Source organism: Mus caroli, unplaced genomic scaffold, assembly GCF_978045245.1.
Source record: "Mus caroli unplaced genomic scaffold, Mus_caroli_1 scaffold_18, whole genome shotgun sequence".
NCBI lineage: Eukaryota > Metazoa > Chordata > Mammalia > Rodentia > Muridae > Mus > Mus caroli.
Genome location: NW_028227273.1, coordinates 58,354,351 through 58,375,815, shown reverse-complemented (window position 1 = coordinate 58,375,815; position 21,465 = coordinate 58,354,351). Strand labels below are relative to the sequence as shown.

Here is a 21,465-nt window from a genome sequence, read left to right as displayed (position 1 = left end):
TAGCTGTACCAGCAAGCCAAGCTCAGCCCAAGTCACTGTCAGTTGAGTCCTAGTTATGTTCTCCAATCATCATGTGTCCTCCATGTGTCTTGCCTCAGCACTTGCACCTGTCTCAGCTGGCATCACTCTGCCAACCACCCTGAGTCTGCTAAAGCAACAAGAAACTAACACACCACCCAAACATTTTTGGTGGCTTGCTCTCCATAGAGTCCTGACACATGCAGCTCAACTACGCAGTATAAGAGAGACCAATACATGTGTGTTGTTAGAGAAAAATCCTTCAAGAGGCGAAGCAGCGGAGGCTCCTGTCAGGGGCGGCAGGTCCGGAGCGGCCAGAGCTCAGGTCCGGAGCGGCCAGAGCTGCGCGTCTCTGGGCAGCAGCCCGAGTCCCTGCAGAGCCAGAGCGCTGCGTGGCGCGCCCCACCTGCGGCCTCACCATGGTGCTGTTGGCAGCAGCAGTCTGCACGAATGCGGGAAATGTCATTGTTTCTCGACAGTTCGTGGAGATGACCCGAACTCGGACTGAAGGCTTATTAGCAGCTTTCCCAAAACTCACGAACACTGGAAAACAACATACTTTTGTTGAAACAGAGAGTGTAAGATATGTGTACCAACCTATGGAGAAACTGTACATGGTATTGATCACTACAAAGAACAGCAATATCTTAGAAGATTTGGAGACTTTAAGGCTCTTCTCAAGGGTGAGCCCTGAATATTGCCAAGCCTTAGAGGAAAATGAAATATCTGAGCACTGTTTTGATTTGATTTTTGCTTTTGATGAAATTGTTGCCCTGGGATACCGGGAGAATGTTAACCTGGAACAGATCAGAACCTTCACAGAAATGGACTCTCACGAGGAGAAAGTATTCCGAGCAGTCAGAGAGACTCAAGAACGTGAAGCTAAGGCTGAGATGCGGTGTAAAGCAAAGGAATTACAACAGGCCTGAAGAGATGCAGAGAGAGGGGGGAAAAAGCACCAGGATTTGGCGGATTTGGTAGTTCTGCAGTGTCTGGAGGCAGCACAGCAGCCATGATCACAGAGACTATCATTGAAACTGATAAACCAAAAGTGGCGCCTGCACCAGCCAGACCTTCAGGCCCCAGCAAGGCTTTGAAACTTGGAGCTAAAGGAAAGGAAGTAGATAACTTTGTGGACAAATTGAAATCTGAAGGTGAAACTATTATGTCTTCTAATATGGGAAAACGTACCTCAGAAGCAACCAGAGTGCATGCTCCACCTATTAATATGGAAAGTGTGCACATGAAGATTGAAGAGAAGATCTCACTAACCAGTGGGAGAGATGGAGGATTACAGAATATGGAGTTGCATGGCATGATCATGCTTAGGATCTCAGATGACAAATTTGGCCGGATTCGTCTTCATGTAGAAAATGAAGATAAGAAAAGGGTGCAGCCGTCTCCACGTTTCTGTATAAAATGTGCCTTATGAAAACACATAAGTATTTGCATGTGCACACATACACACACACACACACACACACACACACACACACACATTCCTGAACAGACTAACTTGGATCTTAAGTCTTAAATATATATAATATATTATATAGTAACATATATTTAATATATTAATTATTAATATCATTATATGTTATTGACTGCATTATATAATTGTTAATATATTATACAATATTGTGTATATTTAATGATATGTAATACAGAGGATAGATATAGATATATATATAGATATAATGTGTAGTGAATAAATCCTAAACCAAGAGGAGCAGTGTGAGAAAGTTAATCTGGAATATTTAAATGTAAATTTTAATAAGTCATCTCATTAAAATGGGCCATATGAGCTGGAGTAGAAAAAGCAAACAGGCTTCTAGGAAGCAATAATTTACACAAAACGATATTCCAATGTCATGGGCAATTTAACCAGAGAGGTTTTTTTCTAAGAAATCCTCCCTCTAGAGCATGAAGGAAAAAAAAAACCATCAGATCATCACAGTGGCCGCAGATTTTCAACACACATTGGAATGTTCAGAATTAAAAAGGAAAACTCACGAAATCCACTGTAGACACTGAATACTGAATGATCTAGTGGCAATAAAACTACTAAATCTATGTCTCTCTCTCTCTCTCTCTCTCTCTCTCTCTCTCTCTCTCTCCCTCCCTCCCTCCCTCCTTCCCTCCCTCCCCCCTCTTTCTTTCTTTCTCTCTTTCTTTTTCTTTCTTTCCTTCTTTCTTACTTTATTCCAAAACTGTGCACATATTATCACGATATTCCAAGTAGCTCCAGCTTGGGGATTGTCTGTATGAGATCTGTGCAAAAACAGGTTCACATCACTTCAACGCTCAGTGCTTTACCTTGTTCTTCTGGGGTAGCTGAGCTGGATGTAGCCACACATGCTTGTAGAGGATATGCTGTTGCTGTACTGAGTTCTGCCTGGCCTCAAATGTTCCCATAATGAGCCAAATACAGAAAACAACCAGAGTAATTACTCGTAATAAAACTCTGTCAATAGAGATAGAAAGAAAGAGAGAGAGAGAGAGAGAGAGAGAGAGAGAGAGAGAGAGAGAGAGAGAGAGAGAAAGGAAGGAAGGAAGGAAGGAAGGAAGGAAGGAAGGAAGGAAGGAAGGAAGGAAGGAAGAAAGGGGTGCAGCTACAGACGCATCCAAATGTGGATAAAAAAACTTTTTACTGCAGAGTCTCTCATTGGCTTGAAAAACCCAGAGAAGTCATTTCCAGTGAACAGTGATGTAGGGGTACTAAAGTGGAGACTACAAACAACAGAGGAATCTTTTATTCCTTTGACAATTAATTGCTGGCCTTTGGAAAGTGGAAACAGCTGTGATGTCAACAAAGAGTGCAGACTAGAGGAAGATAATTTAGAGCTCTCAGAGCAGAGCAGCAGCCGGTGGCTCGGTTTTATTTGACATCCAGGGGATGCACTTAAGCATTTATCTCATCATGAAAAGCCTTCAGCACTTTCCAGGGACAGGCCAGGACATTCTGCTTTACTGCCAGCTTCTTGTGTTTTCGAGCGGCTGTCCTCGGTGGAACAGTGGGAATTCTTCAGCACTCACTATGCGCCAGTTGCTCACAAATCATGGAACTTGGAAAGCATTGCACAGAATTGTTTTGTCCCCTTGTCTAACAAGTGTGCATATGGATGGGCAGGGGACCTGATGTGATAATCGGCTACCAGCCTGGATTGTAAGGATTATGTGACTCTGTATATTAAATAAAGGACATTATTAAAAGTTAAAAAAAAAATGATGTGGTCATCACTATCCCACTCCCATCGGGTGTTGGTGCGCCTGTGATTGGTGAGACTGATGGGGAATATCGACATGACAGTCAGAGAAATATGTTGGAAATATGGTGCCTGCCAGTGATTGATGCCAAAAATAACAGTGGCAGCCTGGAGTTCAGCATTCCTGGGCAGCCTAATGACTTCTTCCCTGTTCAAGTTTCTTTCATCTCCAAACAGAATTACTGCAACATACAGGTTACCAAAGTGACCCAGGTAGATGGAAACCGCCCCGTCAGGTTTTCCACGGAGACCATATTCTTAGTGGACAAATACGAAATCCTGTAATACCAAGAAGGGAAAGCTGAAAAGGAAGGATTTCAGATTAATAAAGAAGAAGCCAAAAGTGGCTGAAGAGTTTTTCCAAATTTACAAGCCATTGGAGGTCCCCCAACCCCCTTTTCTGATACAGTGCACGTTCTCTGTGCGCAAGGACCCTCAACTCACACCCAGTGTTGCAGTGTCACAGAGACAGTTTTGACAAATGACAATGACATAAAGGGAAAGGCTGCTGACTTCTTTGGTCAGCAGGAAGCCAGCTCTCCAGGGAATGGAATGCCCCAGTAAGTAGCTCTTCTGCCTTCACCTAAGTCTCCCTTTATTTTAAGCCCTAAATATAGGTATATTTCATACTTTGTTTTAAAAAGTTTTCTCTATAGATTTGAGTCTTTCACACCCCTTTGCTTTCTGTTTTCTTTCAGTACACTTAGTCACACACTGGGATCATCTGTCTGTAGTATTGTGTTCAGCACTCTGAGAACAAGGTTATCTAACCTATTCTTGACGTTAGACAGTACCAGTGAACTGCTTAAGGGATGTAGAGTCTAAAAGTTGAAATACAGGGTTGTCTTGTTTTGTCTCCTGCATCCATCCATTGCTCCATCTCTTTATGAAGTCGTCCTTGTGAGCCCTGTCCTTCCAGTTGCAGGCAGTGTTGTGAATCCCATTTGTGTCAGTATGAAAGGTAGCCAGCTGGGAAGCAGCTTTTATGTGTACACACCTTTTCAAGATGCCGAATAAGATGGCTACATCCATTTCCACAGGAAATCATGTCTGCTGCTAATGCTACCCCAACTTACAGTTCCCTACATGACTTATGGTTCCCTACGTAACTTACAGTTCTCTCCGTGCTGTGGGGCGATTGAGTTGAAGCACTGTAGTCAACTCAGATTCCGCGTGTCCACCTCCTCCCCTTGCCAGATGCTCTTCCCTTCATCAGTCTTCTTTCTAGCAGACATGAGTCTAGTGAGTCTGTGCCATTTCTCATTAGCTCTAAACCATTGGAGAGACCCCATCTTCACCATTTGAGTGGTAGCATTTTGAGACGCAGGTGTGTAGTGAGGGGTTACTCAGATATACCCCATCTAACCTGACATTTACCACCTCCCTCTCTGTCCGTGTTTCTGAAAACCTTTCTTCTCCTCCTCAGGCTTTTTGGTGTCATCATGTAATAATTGTAGGAGTTTCCCAGCTCATTTTGATCTACTACCTTTTCAATAGAGGCTGAATCAGCCAATCCCACCCACCAAGCACTGAATTGGGCGGGGTGGACGATCAGTTGCTGAAGGCTGCAGTAGTAATGGGAAGCAGTAGATGACCTCCATTCTCTCAGGTGGCTGCAGAGCAGAGATCTCCCTCTGAACACCTGCCTTCCCTGGCAAGAGTATACTATCCATGAAGCAGGGCAGTCCCACAGAAGGCTGTGGCTGGGATGGCTTGCCAAAGAAATGTCTAGCCTTTCCTTTTCCCCTAAACTGCATCAGGGAAGAATCCTTATCTCTAGCTTCGTTTTCACATGAGGTTTTCTGAGGAAGGGGACTGGGATAGGAAGTCTGTTGTGTAGTAAAGTAGACGAGAAATCATATTAATCCAGTTGTATTTCAGAGTTGTTCATCCCTATGATTTTTAAAGTCAAGTTAAATTTCACAAGACTTTTTTTCTGAAATTACTTTTGGGGTAATATTTAAAATGAGAGACATTTTGTAACCCTGTAAAATACATAGGGAGTATAACATTCCAATGTACACAACGAAGGCAAATTCTTAATCAAATAAAAGAGTATTATAAAATGAAAAAAAAAAAAAAGAAAGAAAAATCCTTCATCACGTGTCCTTTCACACTCTCTCCTGTGTCTACTTCAGGGAATAGTTCGTTCACGAGTCTGCCTGAGCCTTTCACACCATGTGCACCTTAATGAAACGTTCCTTCACCTGTTTGCCCCAAAACACCATCCAACACAACTGACTTTCCAAAGAACTCTTAGTTTCCACTTCACAGGGCCATTGGAATCATTTCAGAAGTGACCCCGTTTTCAAACTTGAAAACTAAATCCCTGCTGTGTCTTGTTTGTTAACAACCTGCACAGTCCGTGCTTGTTCTGGGTGACTTTTCTCAGCAGTTTCCCAAGGAGCATCTTCCATTTCACCCCCTTTCAGGGATTGTCCCTCATACTGAGGAAATATTAGTCTCTGTTCTCCACGGCTGTGGTAAATCTCATCTCCGTGAATCTATGGCTGTGTCAGCCACACGTGGCCTTAACCTTCCTATTTGACCTTCTGGTTCCACACTTTAAACTGTCACACACTTTTATTTTACCCGAGATAACTTTTCAATTCTTAGAAACTGGGTATAAACCTTTTGAAGTAAACATTCCAAAATCAAAGATGTTTGTAAAATGATAGCTACATCAGCTCCTGTGTCCTTCTATTGCAATGCCACTCACTGGTAACATTAATTTTGGCTACAATTATTAAAAGCTGTTTGCCAGAATGCACATTTTCCAATAAATCCAAGCCCTCCTAATTGTTCTAATGGAGCAGCTTAGCCTTGGATTTAGCGAAACAGTAACCGGTCAGCAATTCCATCACCTGTGTTAATTTGCATCTCTCTTTTTACATTAGCCATTACTTAAATTATAGTTGAAATCTTCAACTATAAATTGTGAGTGAACAGTCAATTCTTGGAAAGTCAAACTGTTTCCTCCCAAGACCATTCCTCTTGTCCCTGAGGGCAAAAGACCATATCTCCTATAGATATTTTATAACATTGAATATTAGGGATAATATAGATATTTATGGCCAAATCTAGCAGCAATGCCTACAGTAGCTTGCATTAGATCTGCAATACTTAGTTGAGGTTTTTCTACCTGGCTGACAAGAGGCAAACAGCTCGTACTTTTTGCTGCAGGGCCTTGCTCTAGGCCCCCTGTCTTAGTTAGGGTTTTACTGCTGTGAACAGACACCATGACCAAGGCAAGTCTTATAAAAAACAACATTTAATTGGGGCTGGCTTACAGGTTCAGAGGTTCAGTCCATTATCATCAAGGTGGGAGCATGGCAGTATCCAGGCAGGCATGGCGCAGGAGGAGCTGAGAGTTCTATGTCTTCATCCAAAGGCTGCTAGTGGAAGACTGACTTCCAGGCAAATAGGGTGAGGATCTTATGCCCACACCCACAGTGACACACCCATTCCAACAAGGTCACACCTATTCCAACAAGGCCACACCTCCAGATGGTGCCACTCCCTGGTCCAAGGATATACAAACCATCACACCCCCATTTTGTATACTGATGGCAAGAAAGTGCCTTGGATATCGATCGCTCTTGGACGTACACTCATGGGGCCAGTGGCAACCCTTGTCACATTGCCTGTGCACTCCTGGAAGCCTAGGCCTTCCTTCTGGTTTATATTCAGAATATCCATAGCCCTTAGAGATACCGTGATAACAATTTTGTTTCAGATGACCATGTTTCCCACAGTCAAAGCACCAGGCATTTTTAGACCTAAGGCCTTGACAAGCTTGGTCAAAGTCTTTTTACTATATCTTCCACAGTTAAAGCACCATGGATTTTGAGATCTAAAACCTTTAGATATGGCTTGCCTGATTATCGTGGCCATATAGAGGCTAGAACCAATATTGGCCTCCTTTCTGATCCACTGTTCTATAGGTGCTGTTCTTGACTTTAATGGCCTGACAACATTTTTTGCATTCCGTATTTGCATTTTCAAATGCCAAGGTCTCAATTCCCACTTGTCTCCCATCAGGGGAGCATGGCTTTGATCACAGCTGAAACTAATCTTTGCAAAAAAATAAAAATAAAAAATAAAGTCAGTGTAGGTTATCCCTGAGTCTTGCATAATTTTTCTAAGTCGTGTGGAATTCTCTGTCTCCTCAGCTTTGTCCCAAGCTCTAAAAGCTGCTAAACAACATTGCTCTCAGATTGTCTCTTCAAATTGAACCTATTCTTCTATAGCTGCACATAGCACCTATCAACTGGACCTGTGCTAGGTTAATTCCCCTCGCTCCTTTGTGCTGCTCCAAGTTCGTGATTTGCTCCGCCATGGCAACCATTGCAATTGAGGACCATCCTCTTGTACAGCTGTTACCAATCCTCCTCAATCCTGGGAAATAATTCTATTTTGAGTAGTCCAATTATTTAGAATTTGTTTCACATAGGACAAGTGCATCTCATAAGATATCACTGCCTCCTGAAAATGCTTTAGGTCTGTCACTTACACAGGATGCCATCCTATCTTGTCATAAACTTGTTGATTATCTTCATTACCAAGCATACTGTATAACTACTTCCTGTTATGACTAATGCTGGTGGTGATTCTGTGACCCAGGAGACTGTCCTCAGAAGGGGCCGTGGCTTTAACCCTGTCTTCGGAACATGGCGGTCTCATCTGACCATCCTCCTACTTTTCCATTTTTTGACTTGACTGCCCTCTTACACAGTTCCTTCCCCTCTTTCTACTTAGAGGAAACTCCCTCCTGCTGGCTCAGTCACTGGAAATGAGCCTATTTGTTCTCCCTTTCCTGTGTTTGACTTATTTCAAACTTGTCTACCTCTACACTAATTTCTCTCGCTGCACAGCCAACTCTGTTACGTCTTCAGAAAGAAGAGAGAGGAAGGAACCCTCTTCTTTTCCTTTTTTCTCCATGTTTTGACTCACAGGCTTCTTTATTTCTTCCTGTAATTTTTTCAGTTGCTCAGTCAAGTCTTTTGTCCTTTTTATAAACAAAGTAGCCCAAATGAGGGAAAGTGGAAAAGAAAACCACTGCTGAAACCCATGTGGGGCATTTCTCAAGGAAAGTCTCAGCAAACACTTGGTTTACTTTTTGAAACAAAGTATCAAAAAAGTATTCTCTAAATTTGATGAGATATATGAATAAAACCCAGTAAAATCTCTAAGGAAGAGGTGAGCTCAAAAGTTGTAACACTGGGGTAGGTAGTTAAAATCTATACAACCAAATCTTTCAACACAGGGCTTGTGGCTGTCTCACCCACTGTCCCCTTATCAGGATGGAGGCATCTTTATTGACAGCCATCTTTGCTTGGGTTTAAAAGGATGGTATTTGCCATGTGACCTCACACCTATCTTGATTAAAAAGTGATCACATGACAGAAACCAATCAAGGAAACAAGAGCTGCTCCTAGCTGTGAGGCCCAAACCAGACAATTCTTCCACCGTTTTCAATCTCACTAAGAACAACAACACAGAGAACCTGTCTTCTTCCTCAGCCTCTGCTTTCTCTTTGTCCTCAGCAACAGGCTCCCATGCAGATAGGGCTGAGACAGTCCCAGACCAGGACCCTACATGGAATCACAATACCCTAGGGGGCATCCTGGCAAAGACTCCGTTTACACCTTGCCTCCTAGCCAGTCTCCACAAAACTCTTCTTAGTATGTAAATTATGAAAAATTCCAACAGGGCATCCAGGATAACTATGAAAATCCATCACAATTCCTAAAGTGCCTTCAAAGGCCCTCCTACAATGCACTAACCTGGATCCTGAGACCCCGGGGGGGGGGGGAAATCCAACCCCTTATGAGCTACCTTTCCCAGAGTTCCCCAAGACATGGGAACGTCAATCCCTGATCACCTTTGGGCTAATATCCTTGGTCTGGCCATGGACAACTGAGGGGGCCCAGGCTTCCTTGGCCTGACCACTGCCATCTCTGATGCAGAGTCATTGTCATGGTATTAAAGCACTCAATCTCCTTCCTTCTGGACACTGGTGCTACTTTCTTAGTCCTGACAAAATTCTGGGGACCCACCTCTCCTTTCCACTCCTCTCGTCAGAGTAGGGGAACAGCCCTACCAGGCTAGAATATCCCCACCACTTAGCTGTATATTTAGGGGAATCCCCTTACCCATACCTTCCTAGTGATACCAACCTAATAGCACCAACCTTGCTGGAAAGGGACTGTCTAGTCAAAACAAGAGATCCTATTTCTCTTGCTACACACAGCTGCTCAACCCCAGGCTCACTGCTCATTCCTCTCTTCCAAACTACACACTCTGACACACCTTTTACCTTGCTAGCTTTCATGTAGATCCTCAGGTACAAAGATCCTTCCTCCACTAATCATTCAATAATAGAACCCCAGCCAATCTATAAAACACATTCAATACTCACTTCCCCTCCAAAGTGGCAGGGACCTGAGCCTCTTATTCTTGGCCTGGTGGGAAATAATCTTCTGATTCCACTTCATCCCCCTTTAGTGATCCCATGCTTGTTGGGCGTGATGGTGCACGCCTTTAGTCCCAGCACTCGGGAGGCAGAGGCAGGCAGATTTCTGAGTTCAAGGCCAGCCTGATCTACACAGTGAGTTCCAGGACAGCCAGGGCTATACAGAGAAACCCTGCCTCCTTTATCATCTGTACCATCTCCTGACACACAAGGGTCTCCACAATTACCCCTGCCAGAGTTTGCTCCTGTCAGATGGCATTAGGAAAGGGTGCTGCACCTGGCCTTCGCCGTGTCCACGTCCCAACATTACAAACTTTGTCAAACTACTGACAGATCGTTTGTTTTTGCTGTCTCCTGTCGCCTACCATACTTGATTCCTAATTCTAGAATCTGCCTACAGGGCATTTTGTGACCCCTTTTTTCTTCCTCCACATACTCAGATTGTATTGAAACCTCACTTTGTGAGTACAATCAGTTTGGCCTCAGTACAGTTCAAAGGGCTGAAATAACACACTTGATTTTCAATAATGGCAATTTCTGTCACTGCACAAACAAATGACCCCCAGAATCTTTTATATTCTAATTAAGGACGCATGTCACCAAGATGGGAGATGGGGTCACTTGTAAACTCGAGTACAGCATTTTCCACAGAAGCCCATCATGTACAATAAAAGTGCAGAGGGTACACATCCTACTCTTTGAATCCTAGGTTATAGATATGATAAAAGACGTGGTCCACAGCTCCTCAAAGATCCCCGGATCCCTAATATCACTACCATGGAAGATACTGATCTGCCCTAGTGACATGCTCTGACATGAGCTTTCAAAAATGGCAGCTCCTGTCAAAATGGCAGCACCAGGCCATCTCCTCAGCCTGCAGCCATCACAGCAGCTGTCCACAGAGGAGTATCCCTTTCCAGCCTCAGCAGGAGCAGCCACTCAAGAGCTGTCTACAGAGGCAGTGACAATACCTTTCTGCCAGCACCTCAGCCAGTCTTAGCTCCTTTCCTGGAGGAGTGACCACCATTCCTGAAGGGTCTGTGCCCTTTGTCATCCTGCCTGGATTAGGCTGGTGTGGTTTCCCATTGACCTTAACCACAGGACATGGTAGTACTAAGAGAAGCCCTAAAGGATCTCCTGCACTCCGGACATGATCCTTCTTACCCCCATTGTGGAGAGGCAATCTAATTTCCCCTTGGTGATCTGCATCATTCACTCCTCCTAACACTGCTATCCCTTTCTTAGAATGGCCAGCAATATCTAGACAGTAAAGGTGGGACTTCAGGGATGATAGAGGGCCTCTGGGAAAAGAATCAGAGGAAGGAGGATTTGCCAGCATGACATGGGGGAGGTTCATGTACCAGGGCTGTGAGAGAGAGGTCTTGCGCGCGTCCAACTCGACCAGCAAGAACGACTCTGCAACAGGATCCTTCTGCACACGTTTATTGGGAGAGCTTGATTGTAGAGGCGAATAGACCCCGAGCCCAGCACTGGTGCTGCTTTATATAGGCCTAGGAGAGGCGTTTCTCACACGGGGATTGGTTGTGCTTGGTTGATGCTTACCACCTCATTTGCATGCCTACATCTGATTGGTTAACTTCTCTCTCATCTGATTGGTTAACTTCTCTCTCATCTGATTGGTTAATTTTGGTTAATTCTCAAAACCTCATCTTGGCAAAAAAAAACTTTACTGCCTATGTATGCATGGTGGCCAGCAGAAGACAGCGCCACCCTGCAACGGCACATGTGGCTTCCCACATCTCCCTCTTTTTGTTTTAATAAAATGAGGCTGGACTAGGCCTGTGCAATTATGTCCATCCGCTGTGGCTCCTGTTTTAGGTCTTTCCTCCAATGTCACATCCTTTCCTGTCGTAGGGTAACCCTATCATCACGGGGCCCCATGTCTTAGGTTGGCCTGTGCATGAGGAAAGTTGCCCGTCTCTGGATACCCCAGTGCTGTGTGACAGTAACTGCTAAATGACCTAGGGCGAACTCTGCAAAAGAGGCCAGTCAAAAAATGAATTAGTGGGGAAATCATGATCACCCTGTCGTGTGCAGCAATGTGCAAGGGCTGATCAATGATTGTTGAGTCTCTCTCATGCGCAAGAGCAGAGAACTCAGATGCAGACTAATTCTTGAGCATAGATAACCAAACTTCAGGGGAGGCGCCGTTTTCAATAGCTAAAAGTGCCTGAGTTATAATCACCTTGTCACGTTTTTGTTGGGTTCTAAATTTGCATACCAACCAGAGCATGAACGCCAGTCCACAGCATATGGCAGCACCAAACAAAATCACTCCCACCCATTCCTTAAAGTAAGAGAAAGCAGAGGAAAGCCAAGAGGTAAAGTCTCCAAAGGTCACAGGTTCCACTCTGGTTCCATTAAGGTTCAGGATCTGTATCTGCAGCCTCTTCTGCAGCCTGTCCAGCTCCTGCGACCAGTTCCCCTTCAGATAATTCGATAGGTCTGTACTTTTAATAAAAGAATTATTAATATACCTATTGGGAGTAATTCATACATGCGGAGTTGATGCCACACAACTCATTTGAATGACATCCATCATCTGTTCCATGTTATCTGTAAAATATCCACTCTCTGATTCACTAACATTAATCCTGAGGTGATATGAGAATCCACCCTTTGCAGAGTGAGCAATGCCTCAGACGTTTTTTTTCTGCTATTTGACTTATGGTGTCAGCACTATTAACTTGATTGGCCATAGCAATTCCTGTGGTAACCGCTGATGCTGCAGACACCACAATGGCAGTGACAATGGCAGCTGTGATTCCAAAATCTCTCTTCTGCCTAACTAGACTCATTATTGGGAACTTCTCTGGATCTGCCTCAACAGGTACAGGGACCAAGATTGGTAGCTGTACCACTAAGGCTAAGAATTTGGTTCCATTCCAGCATTGCGTCAAAAAACAAGTGATATTTGTACAATCTAACCATTCTGTATCATTTTGAAATTCAGCCAATATAAAGAAAAATGGAGGACTAACACAAACTTCTACTGGAGAGGTAGTCATATTTCTGATAACTCTATTAGTTGTCACATTATCTAAATGAGCAGAGGCATTGGAAAGTGTGGCAGAAACATTCAATATCTCATGAAGGGTTCCAGTCAGCAGTGCAAAGGCTGACAGACTGGTACTAGCACCTGCCTCATTACTTAAAATCCATTGGTAATATGGCCAAATATTTTCTTTTCCTGTAGCATCTCCTTTATCATTCATTACAATAAAATCTAAAGGAGGTGACAAAACAAAACCCTTTGCTATTTCTTTTCGAGGAAAAATTTTTGATTGACAAGGTGAAAAAACTATAGGAAATGTGAGGTCCGGATGACACCAGGGAACGCTGCGTTTAGCAGTAGCATTGCCAACAGGCCATCGTGATCTTTTGGGAATAGTCACCTTTCCCTTTATCATAATAGTGGTGATGTTTATAGGTGAAGTTATATTATTTCCAACATCACCTGAGCCTAATTGCGCTCCTTGGACGACTTGCGTTAAAGCATTAAGTAACACTCCAGAGCTCACTTTATTTTGGATAATGGGATCTGCCCAATTAGAGATAATCTTTTTCTTTAAAAATATACAGGGTGTAAAAGGTTTATCCACATTATGCACAAAGCATAGTGTATAATTTAAATGAAAACTCGTACTATTATACACCCGTGGCTCTTGAGGAGTTTGTCATGCACAAGGCGCATCTAGAAAACATTCTGTTGCATAAAACAAAGGCAAGGTAGAAGAATTGGAATGTACCGGTAAAGGTACTGGCCATGATCTTACTATGGCCCACAAAGGTATACTTATCCCGGTCTCAATCATCAGGAGCAGGAATAGCAGGATCATCTTGGGGTTCATCTTGCTCTTTCACGGTCCTTGTCAGTCGCTTCGGGACTCAAAGTGGATTTTCTTCACCCTGTGGAAAAACACAAATAGCTCCCCAGGATCTGATTAAGATAGGATCCGGGCCATACCACTTATTATCAAGGACATTTTTCCATTTGACCATTTCATTGGGCGATTGAGGCCATTGTCCATGCCTTTAGGCTGGTGATCTTCCAGCATCATCCAATTTTTAAAAATTAAGAGTAAATATTGTAAGGAATAGAGCCATCTTTGGTGTCATAGCCTCTATTCCCCCTTTCTGTTTTTGCAAATATTGTTTCAAAGTACAATGGGCTCTCTCAATGATGCCTTGGCCCTGTGGATTATAGGGCAGTCCAGTAATATGTTTCACTTGCATTTGTTTGCAAAATTGGCTAAATTTAGAAGAAGTATACGCAGGACCATTATCTGTCTTTAGCACTAGGGGCTTACCCCATGCAGCCCAAGCCTCTAAGCAGTGAGATATGACATGAACTGCTTTTTCCCCTGACAAGGGAGAGGCATGTAGGACACCAGAACTGGTATCAATGGACACATGTACATATTGTAATTTCCCAAAAGCTGGGATATGCGTGACATCCATTTGCCAAACATCTAGGGGTTGCAATCCGCGAGGATTGACACCCACGGAAGGTGCATTAATGAATTCTACACACCTACCACACTGTAGGACAATATCTCGAGCTTCTGTTCGTGTGAGCTTAAACTTTTGTCGTAATGTAGAAGCAGGGACATGATAAAGGTGATGAAAATTTTTTGCACTTTCTATAGAATTTTGTGATAGGAAAACCATATCTCTGGTGGCTGAATCAGTAATTGCATTTCCCTTAACCATAGGTCCAGGTAATGATGTATGTGCTCTAATATGTTGAATATAAAAGGGATGCTCATGCATCAAAATACAATTTTGTATTTTCATCAAAATTTCAGTTACTGGACTAGTCTGCTTAAAATTTCCAGCAGTCTCTAACATTAGTACAGCATTAACCACATAAACAGAATCAGAGATAATATTTATGGGCATAAGAAATCTTTTAAAGACTTCTAAAACCACCAAACATTCTACCAATTGAGGGGCTCCTGGTGTAAATTGCAACCTTACAGCCTTTTCATTAATCACATAACTTCCAATTCCTGTTTTGGATCCATCTGTATAAATATCAGTGGCTCCCTTTATAGGAGTATTAGCCATTACCTTTGGAAATATCACTGGATGCAATAACAGAAAATGTAACAAAGGATATTTAGGATAATGATTATCAATTAAACCAGAATAACTGCATCTAAGAATAGCCCATTCATCTATAGTCGCACACAATGTTTGCATTTGTGCAGCAGTAGAGGGAACAATTATGCTATCAGGCATTTTTCTAAAGTGAGTAATTGAACTTTTTATGCCTTTATGGGCCATATTTGCCACCATGGTGGGACAATGCTCTATAGTCTTATTAGGGGATATATGTGGATGTATCCATACTAGAGGACCATCTTGCCATACTACAGCAGTTGGCAAATTTATGGTTTGTAATATGCATAGGCAAAAAGGTTTTTGCTCATTTATACGATTTAGCTGTGCTGTTTGGATCACTTCTTCTACCTTCCTAAGAACATCAGAAGCCTCAGGTGTTAATTGTCTCAATGAGGTAATATGTGATTCTCCTTCTAAATTTTGTTTTTTGTGTTTTTTTTAATATTTTTATTACATATTTTCCTCAGTTACATTTCCAATGCTATCCCAAAAGTCCTCCATAGCGCCCCCCACTTCCCTACCCACCCATTCCCATTCTTTTGGCCCTGGCATTCCCCTATATTGGGGGCATATAAAGTTTGCAAGTCCAATGGGCCTATCTTTCCAATGATGGCCGACTAGGCCATCTTTCCATACATATGCAGCTAGAGACAAGAGCTCCGGGGTTCTGGTTAGTACATCATGTTGTTCCGACAATAGGGTTGCAGATCCCTTTAGCTCCTTGGGTACTTTCTCTAGCTTCTCCATTGGGAGCCCTGTGATACATCCAATAGCTGACTGTGAACATCCACTCCTGTGTTTGCTAGGCCCCGGCATTCCTTCTAAATTTTGAAATAAAGGTTTTAATTCCGAAGTAGGGATCCTTAAATAAGGTCGAATCCAATTTATATCTCCTAATAATTTTGGAAATCATTTAATGTCTTTAGATGATCTTTTCTTATACTAATTTTTTGTGGGGTAACACACTGTAAAGTAATAGTGGCTCCTAAAAATTGACTAACATTAGACTGCTGTACCTTTTCTGGTGCAATAATCAAGCCATTATTTTTTAAAGTTTCATTAAGAAAGCCATAAGCTCGCTGTATACTTTCTTCTTCAGGTCCACAAATCACAATGCCGTCCATATAATGACAAATTTTTAAGGAAGGGAAACCATCTCTAACTGGTTGTAAAGCTTTTCCTACATATAATTGACATATGGTAGGGCTATTTGCCATTCCTTGGGGCAATACCCGCCATTGATACCTTTTATCAGGCTCCATATGATTAACAGAAGGTAGAGTAAATGCAAATCTAGGTTTATCTTTCTTGTTTAATGGAATGGAAAAGAAACAGTCCTTAATATCTACTACTATAATTTTCCAATCCTTAGGTAGAGCTGAAAGTAGGGGGAGTCCTCTTTGTACAGGACCCATAACTTGCATTTGTGCATTAATGGCTCTGAGGTCATGTAACAATCTCCACTTACCTGACTTTTTCTTTACAACAAAAATAGGGGTGTTCCAGGGTGATTGTGTGGGTTCTACATGTCCCAGGTCTAATTGTTCTTGTACTAACTCTTTAGCTGCTTTTAACTTCTCAGAGGATAAAGACCACTGAGGCACCCACACCGTGTCCTCCGTACACCATGGAATGGGCAAAGGCTCCTCAGCGGCCCCTAGAAAAAACCCAGCCCTTTCTTATCTGCTTTTACTGTGGCTTTAACTGGTGAAATTCTACCTTGTAAGTTTTTTCCTAGACCTAGTCCAGGTATATATCCCATTCCTTTCATCATTTCCTTGCTTTTCTGAGAATAATCATTAGTCAGTATAAAGTTCATGGCTGACAACACATCTCTTCCCCATAAGGTTGAAAAAGCCCTGTTCTTCCTTCTTTATCTTTCCATTGTAAGGATTTTGCACTTATAGTTGGGGTAGCCTCATATCCTAATCCTTGTAAGCTATGTGACGATTGATTAAAAGGCCAAGAAGCAGGCCACCAATTACTGGATATAATGCTTTTATCTGCTCCTGTATCCATTATACCTTGAAAGGTTTTTCCTTTTATTTGTAAAGATATGTACTTTCTTTTCAAACCTACTCTTTCTACCCTTTGTACACTGCTTTTGCATATGACCTGTTTTCTTGGGTTTGTTCATTTTGTTTAGAATGACTCCAACCTTGAGTTTCCAATTTTAAGCTAACTTTCTGTTACAAGCAAAAGGCTGCCTGCCCCTTTAAAAGCTCCATTTGCAATCGGCCCTCAACAGGGCTTTTTCAGCTGTACTTGACTCCCAGCCACCGTGCAGCTAACTTGTCAATTTTTGCTGTGCAGACTGAGACTGCTTTTTATATTTTTCAACATGAAACACAGAACAACAATCATTCAATCATCCAAGCAAAGACAAACATGAGTTGACAGACATATAGACAACTTGGTGCACCAAAAACAGACAATAGACAGCTCAAAGGGACACAAATATCCTAACCAGAGCTAAGAATATCTCCACAGGAGTCAGAGAGGAAGCAAGACGTCTCCCGTTTTCCTTCTGTCCCTAGGAAGGCTCTGAAATAGCTTATTTTCATTTTTTCTCTTTCTTCTGGGAATTCTGCACAGTGGCTGCTTCTAATAGTTACTCCTCTTTCCCTGAGAGCTATCGTTAAGCCTTTGATGAAGGCTGCCTCTTTAGTCAAAGTCCTCGAGAGGAGGGTAAATTGACTTAATTTTTTGTTCTTCATTTTTTATATTATCCTTTATATCTTTATATTATCCTTTGTATCTTTATATTTTATATTATCCTTTGTATCTTTATTTTTAGCTTCCTTTCTTTTTCTCTTTTTTTTTTTTATATTTCTTAAGTTACTTATTTTTCTGCGTGCGTCTTCTTTTTCCTTTCTCTCTGTTTCTGATATGCCTTCCTGGTACTCCTACAAAATCGCTGCCCTTCCTTAACAGCTGGTCCCACACAAACCCAGCAACCACTACCAGACCTACTGCGTAAGAAAGCATACCTCTCAGAGACTTACCTTAATTTCTTTATACTTACCGGTACCACCATTCCTCAGCTAAAGAGTTCTGAATCCACGCAGTTGAATCCTTCTCAGCAGTCTGTTTTGTAGGAACACTTTATTAACACTGCTCCCCAGCTGAAGAGTTCTGAATCCACGCCGGATCCTTCTCAGCAGCCTGTTTTACGGGAAACTTTATTAACCGCTCCTTCCCCGAGATGCAGTTCTGACTCCTCCCTGTAGCAGGGGGTCTTCGCTCGTGCCTGAAGATGTTTTGTCCTGGTTTTCGGCACCACTTCTTGCAAGCATCCAACTCGACCAGCAAGAACGACTCTGCAACAGGATCCTTCTACACACGTTTATTGGGAGAGCTTGATTGTAGAGGCGAATAGACCCCAAACCCAGCACTGGTGCTGCTTTATATAGGCCTAGGAGAGGTGTGTCTCACACCGGGATTGGTTGTGCTTGGTTGATGCTTACCACCTCATTTGCATGCCTACATCTGATTGGTTAACTTCTCTCTCATCTGATTGGTTAACTTCTCTCTCATCTGATTGGTTAATTTTGGTTAATTCTCAAAACCTCATCTTGGCAAAAAAAAAAACTTTACTGCCTATGTATGCATGGTGGCCAGCAGAAGACAGCGCCACCCTGCAATGGCACATGTGGCTTCCCACAGAGAGGTAAAGAACAGGTCACATGGTGGGACATAGGCCAGTATTTGTCACCTTAGAATAGCATAAAGTCTGCCAAGCTAAGCATCTAAGCATCTAATAATAACAATAATAATGATAACAATAATGATGATGATGATGATGGTGATAATGATGATGATGATGTCTCTGTGTCTTTATTCATCCACTTCCAGGACCAAGAAAGTCCCACTATTCATGACTCAGCCCTGCAGGCCTCTGTCACCTGATGCACACTGTAACTGTGTCTTCAGACAGTCACCCCATCTTTCTATCAAGCCATCTGCCTCAGGTTGGTGGGGAACATGGTAAGACTAGAGGACTTCATGACTGTGGGCCACTGTCACACTTCTCCTGCTGTGAAGTGAGTTCCTTGGTCAGAATACCACGTGGATCTCTGTGTGGAATAGCAGGATGGTGGATCAGGCGTTCTGTAAGTTCACTGCTGGTGGCTTCAGCAGAAGCATCCCATGCAGGAAAGACAAATCCATGGTCAGAGTGAGCTTCTGGTCCAGCAAGGACCAAGTGTTGTCCTTCCCATGACGGACCTGGTTGATGGGGTCAGCCTGCCACCAGGTAGCTGGCTGGTCACCTTGAGGAATAGTGCCACCTCTGGGGCTCAGTGTTGGTCACCACTGTTGGCAAATCTGGCTTTCAGCAGCAGCGGCAGTCAGGTCAGCCGTAGTGAGTGGAAGTCCATATTGTCAAGCCCATCTCTGCTACCATGGTGTCTTTGATCATAGGCCCATTGAGTAATGGCAGAGGTGGCTGGGTATAGAGACTGACTGTCCACAGAATGGGTCACCTACCTAATTGATTAGAGAACGTCTTCCCACCTGATGTCATCTTTTGATGAGTATGTACAAGGGACATAAGTGTCTTCACACCCTTCCCCATTTGGAGAGGTTTATGCACATGCTTCCTCCCCAGATGACTCCAACATGTTCTTTCCAAGTCCCTGTTCATCAGCCAATCCATTGGCTACAGCACATGAATTAGAAAGCAACCATATCCTCTCCTGGGCATATATCCAGAAGATGTCCCAACCGGTAAAAAGGACACATGCTCCACTATGTTCATAGCAGCCCTATTTATAATAGCCAGAAGCTGGAAAGAACCCAGATGTCCCTCAACAGAGGAATGGATACAGAAATTATGGTACATTTACACAATGGAGTACTACTCAGCTATTAAAAAGAATGAATTTATGAAATTCCTAGCCAAATGGATGGACCTGGAGGGCATCATCTTGAGTGAAGTAACACAATCACAAAAGAACTCACACAATATGTATTCACTGATAAGTAGATATTAGCCCAAAACTTAGGATACCCAAGATATGAGATACAATTTGCTAAACGCATGAAACTCAAGAAGAATGAAGACCAAAGTGTGGACACTGTGCCCCTTCTTAGAATTGGGAACAAAACACCCAGGGAAGGAGTTACAGAGACAAAGTTCGTAGCTGTGATGAAAGGATGGACCATTTAGAGACTGCCGTATCCAGGGATCCATCCCATAATCAGCTTCTAAACGCTGACACCATTGCATACACTAGCAAGATTTTGATGAAAGGACCCAAATATAGCTGTCTCTTGTGAGACGATGCCGGGTCCTAGCAAACACAGGAGTGGATGCTCACAGTCAGCTATTGGATGTATCACAGGGCTCCCAATGGAGAAGCTAGAGAAAGTACCCAAGGAGCTAAAGGGATCTGCAACCCTATTGTTGGAACAACATGATGTACTAACCAGTACCCCGGAGCTCTTGTCTCTAGCTGCATATGTATGGAAAGATGGCCTAGTCGGCCATCACTGGAAAGAGAGGCCCATTGGACTTGCAAACTTTATATGCCCCCAATATAGGGGAATGCCAGGGCCAAAAGAATGGGAATGGGTGGGTAGGGAAGTAGGGGGTGCTATGGGGGACTTTTGGGATAGCATTGGAAATGTAATTGAGGAAAATATGTAATAAAAATATTAAAAATAAAAAAAAGAAAGCAACCATTTATCTGACCATTTCCCCTTCCAAATAAAATGTATTAACATGTGTATTGCCTAAACTTCCACCCACTGTGCAAGATTTCCCTTCACAAGAGTCTTTCAGTATTGTCCAAGAAAGGGATTATGATGCTGCAGCTGTCCACTTCTGGTGGTGCCTGCACAACATGCAGAGCCATGAGCAAGGCAGGATGAGGTCTCTTCTTCCTTAGTCTTCCACTAATAAGGCCCTTCATGAGGCTGTAGGTGTGTGCTTGGCAGCCAATGACATTGCAACAGGAGTAGAGGCCATAGGCATGTAGGCAAAGTCTTCATGTAATTTTCTTGTGCCTATAGAACCTGTCCAGGCACGTTTATATCACTTTATTTTTACATTTATATCACTTCTACTTGATAATAGGTTACTGCTGTGTGTGTCCTATTTTATGACTTTGCAGATCAGATAACATCCAACTCATTATAAGCAGCAGAGGTCACACAGTAATTTTGTTGCCCATTGTTAAATGTTCAGTTTCCACCAAGGCTAAGAGCTCTCAGAGGGGAAATAGTTGTCTTCTGAGGATGGCGGAGCCTTGCTCCAAAACCCAAAGGTCTCTTCTGTGATCCATTCACAGGTGTCTGCCAAAGGCTCCAAATAGCGTCCCTCTCTGTCACTGATACCTCAAGTACCATCAGGTCTGCTGGATTATAAGGTCCAAGATGTGGGGCAACCTGCACAGCAGCCTGCACTGGGTTAAGAGCCTTTGCCTGCTCCTGGACACACACAGAGCTGGCAGCTTTCTGAATCAGGAGGCACATGGGCCAGAGTAACAGATCCAAGTGAGGGATGTGCTGCCTGCAGAATCCAGAGAGACTAACCTAGCAGTGTGCTCCTTTCTT

At 43.0% G+C, this 21,465-nt stretch overlaps 1 pseudogene; it reads left to right on the top strand.

Moving 5' to 3' along the window:
• Nucleotides 1-416: 416 nt before the first annotated feature.
• On the top strand, nt 417-1,476 carry LOC110288634 (coatomer subunit delta pseudogene; annotated as a pseudogene).
• Nucleotides 1,477-21,465: the final 19,989 nt, after the last annotated feature.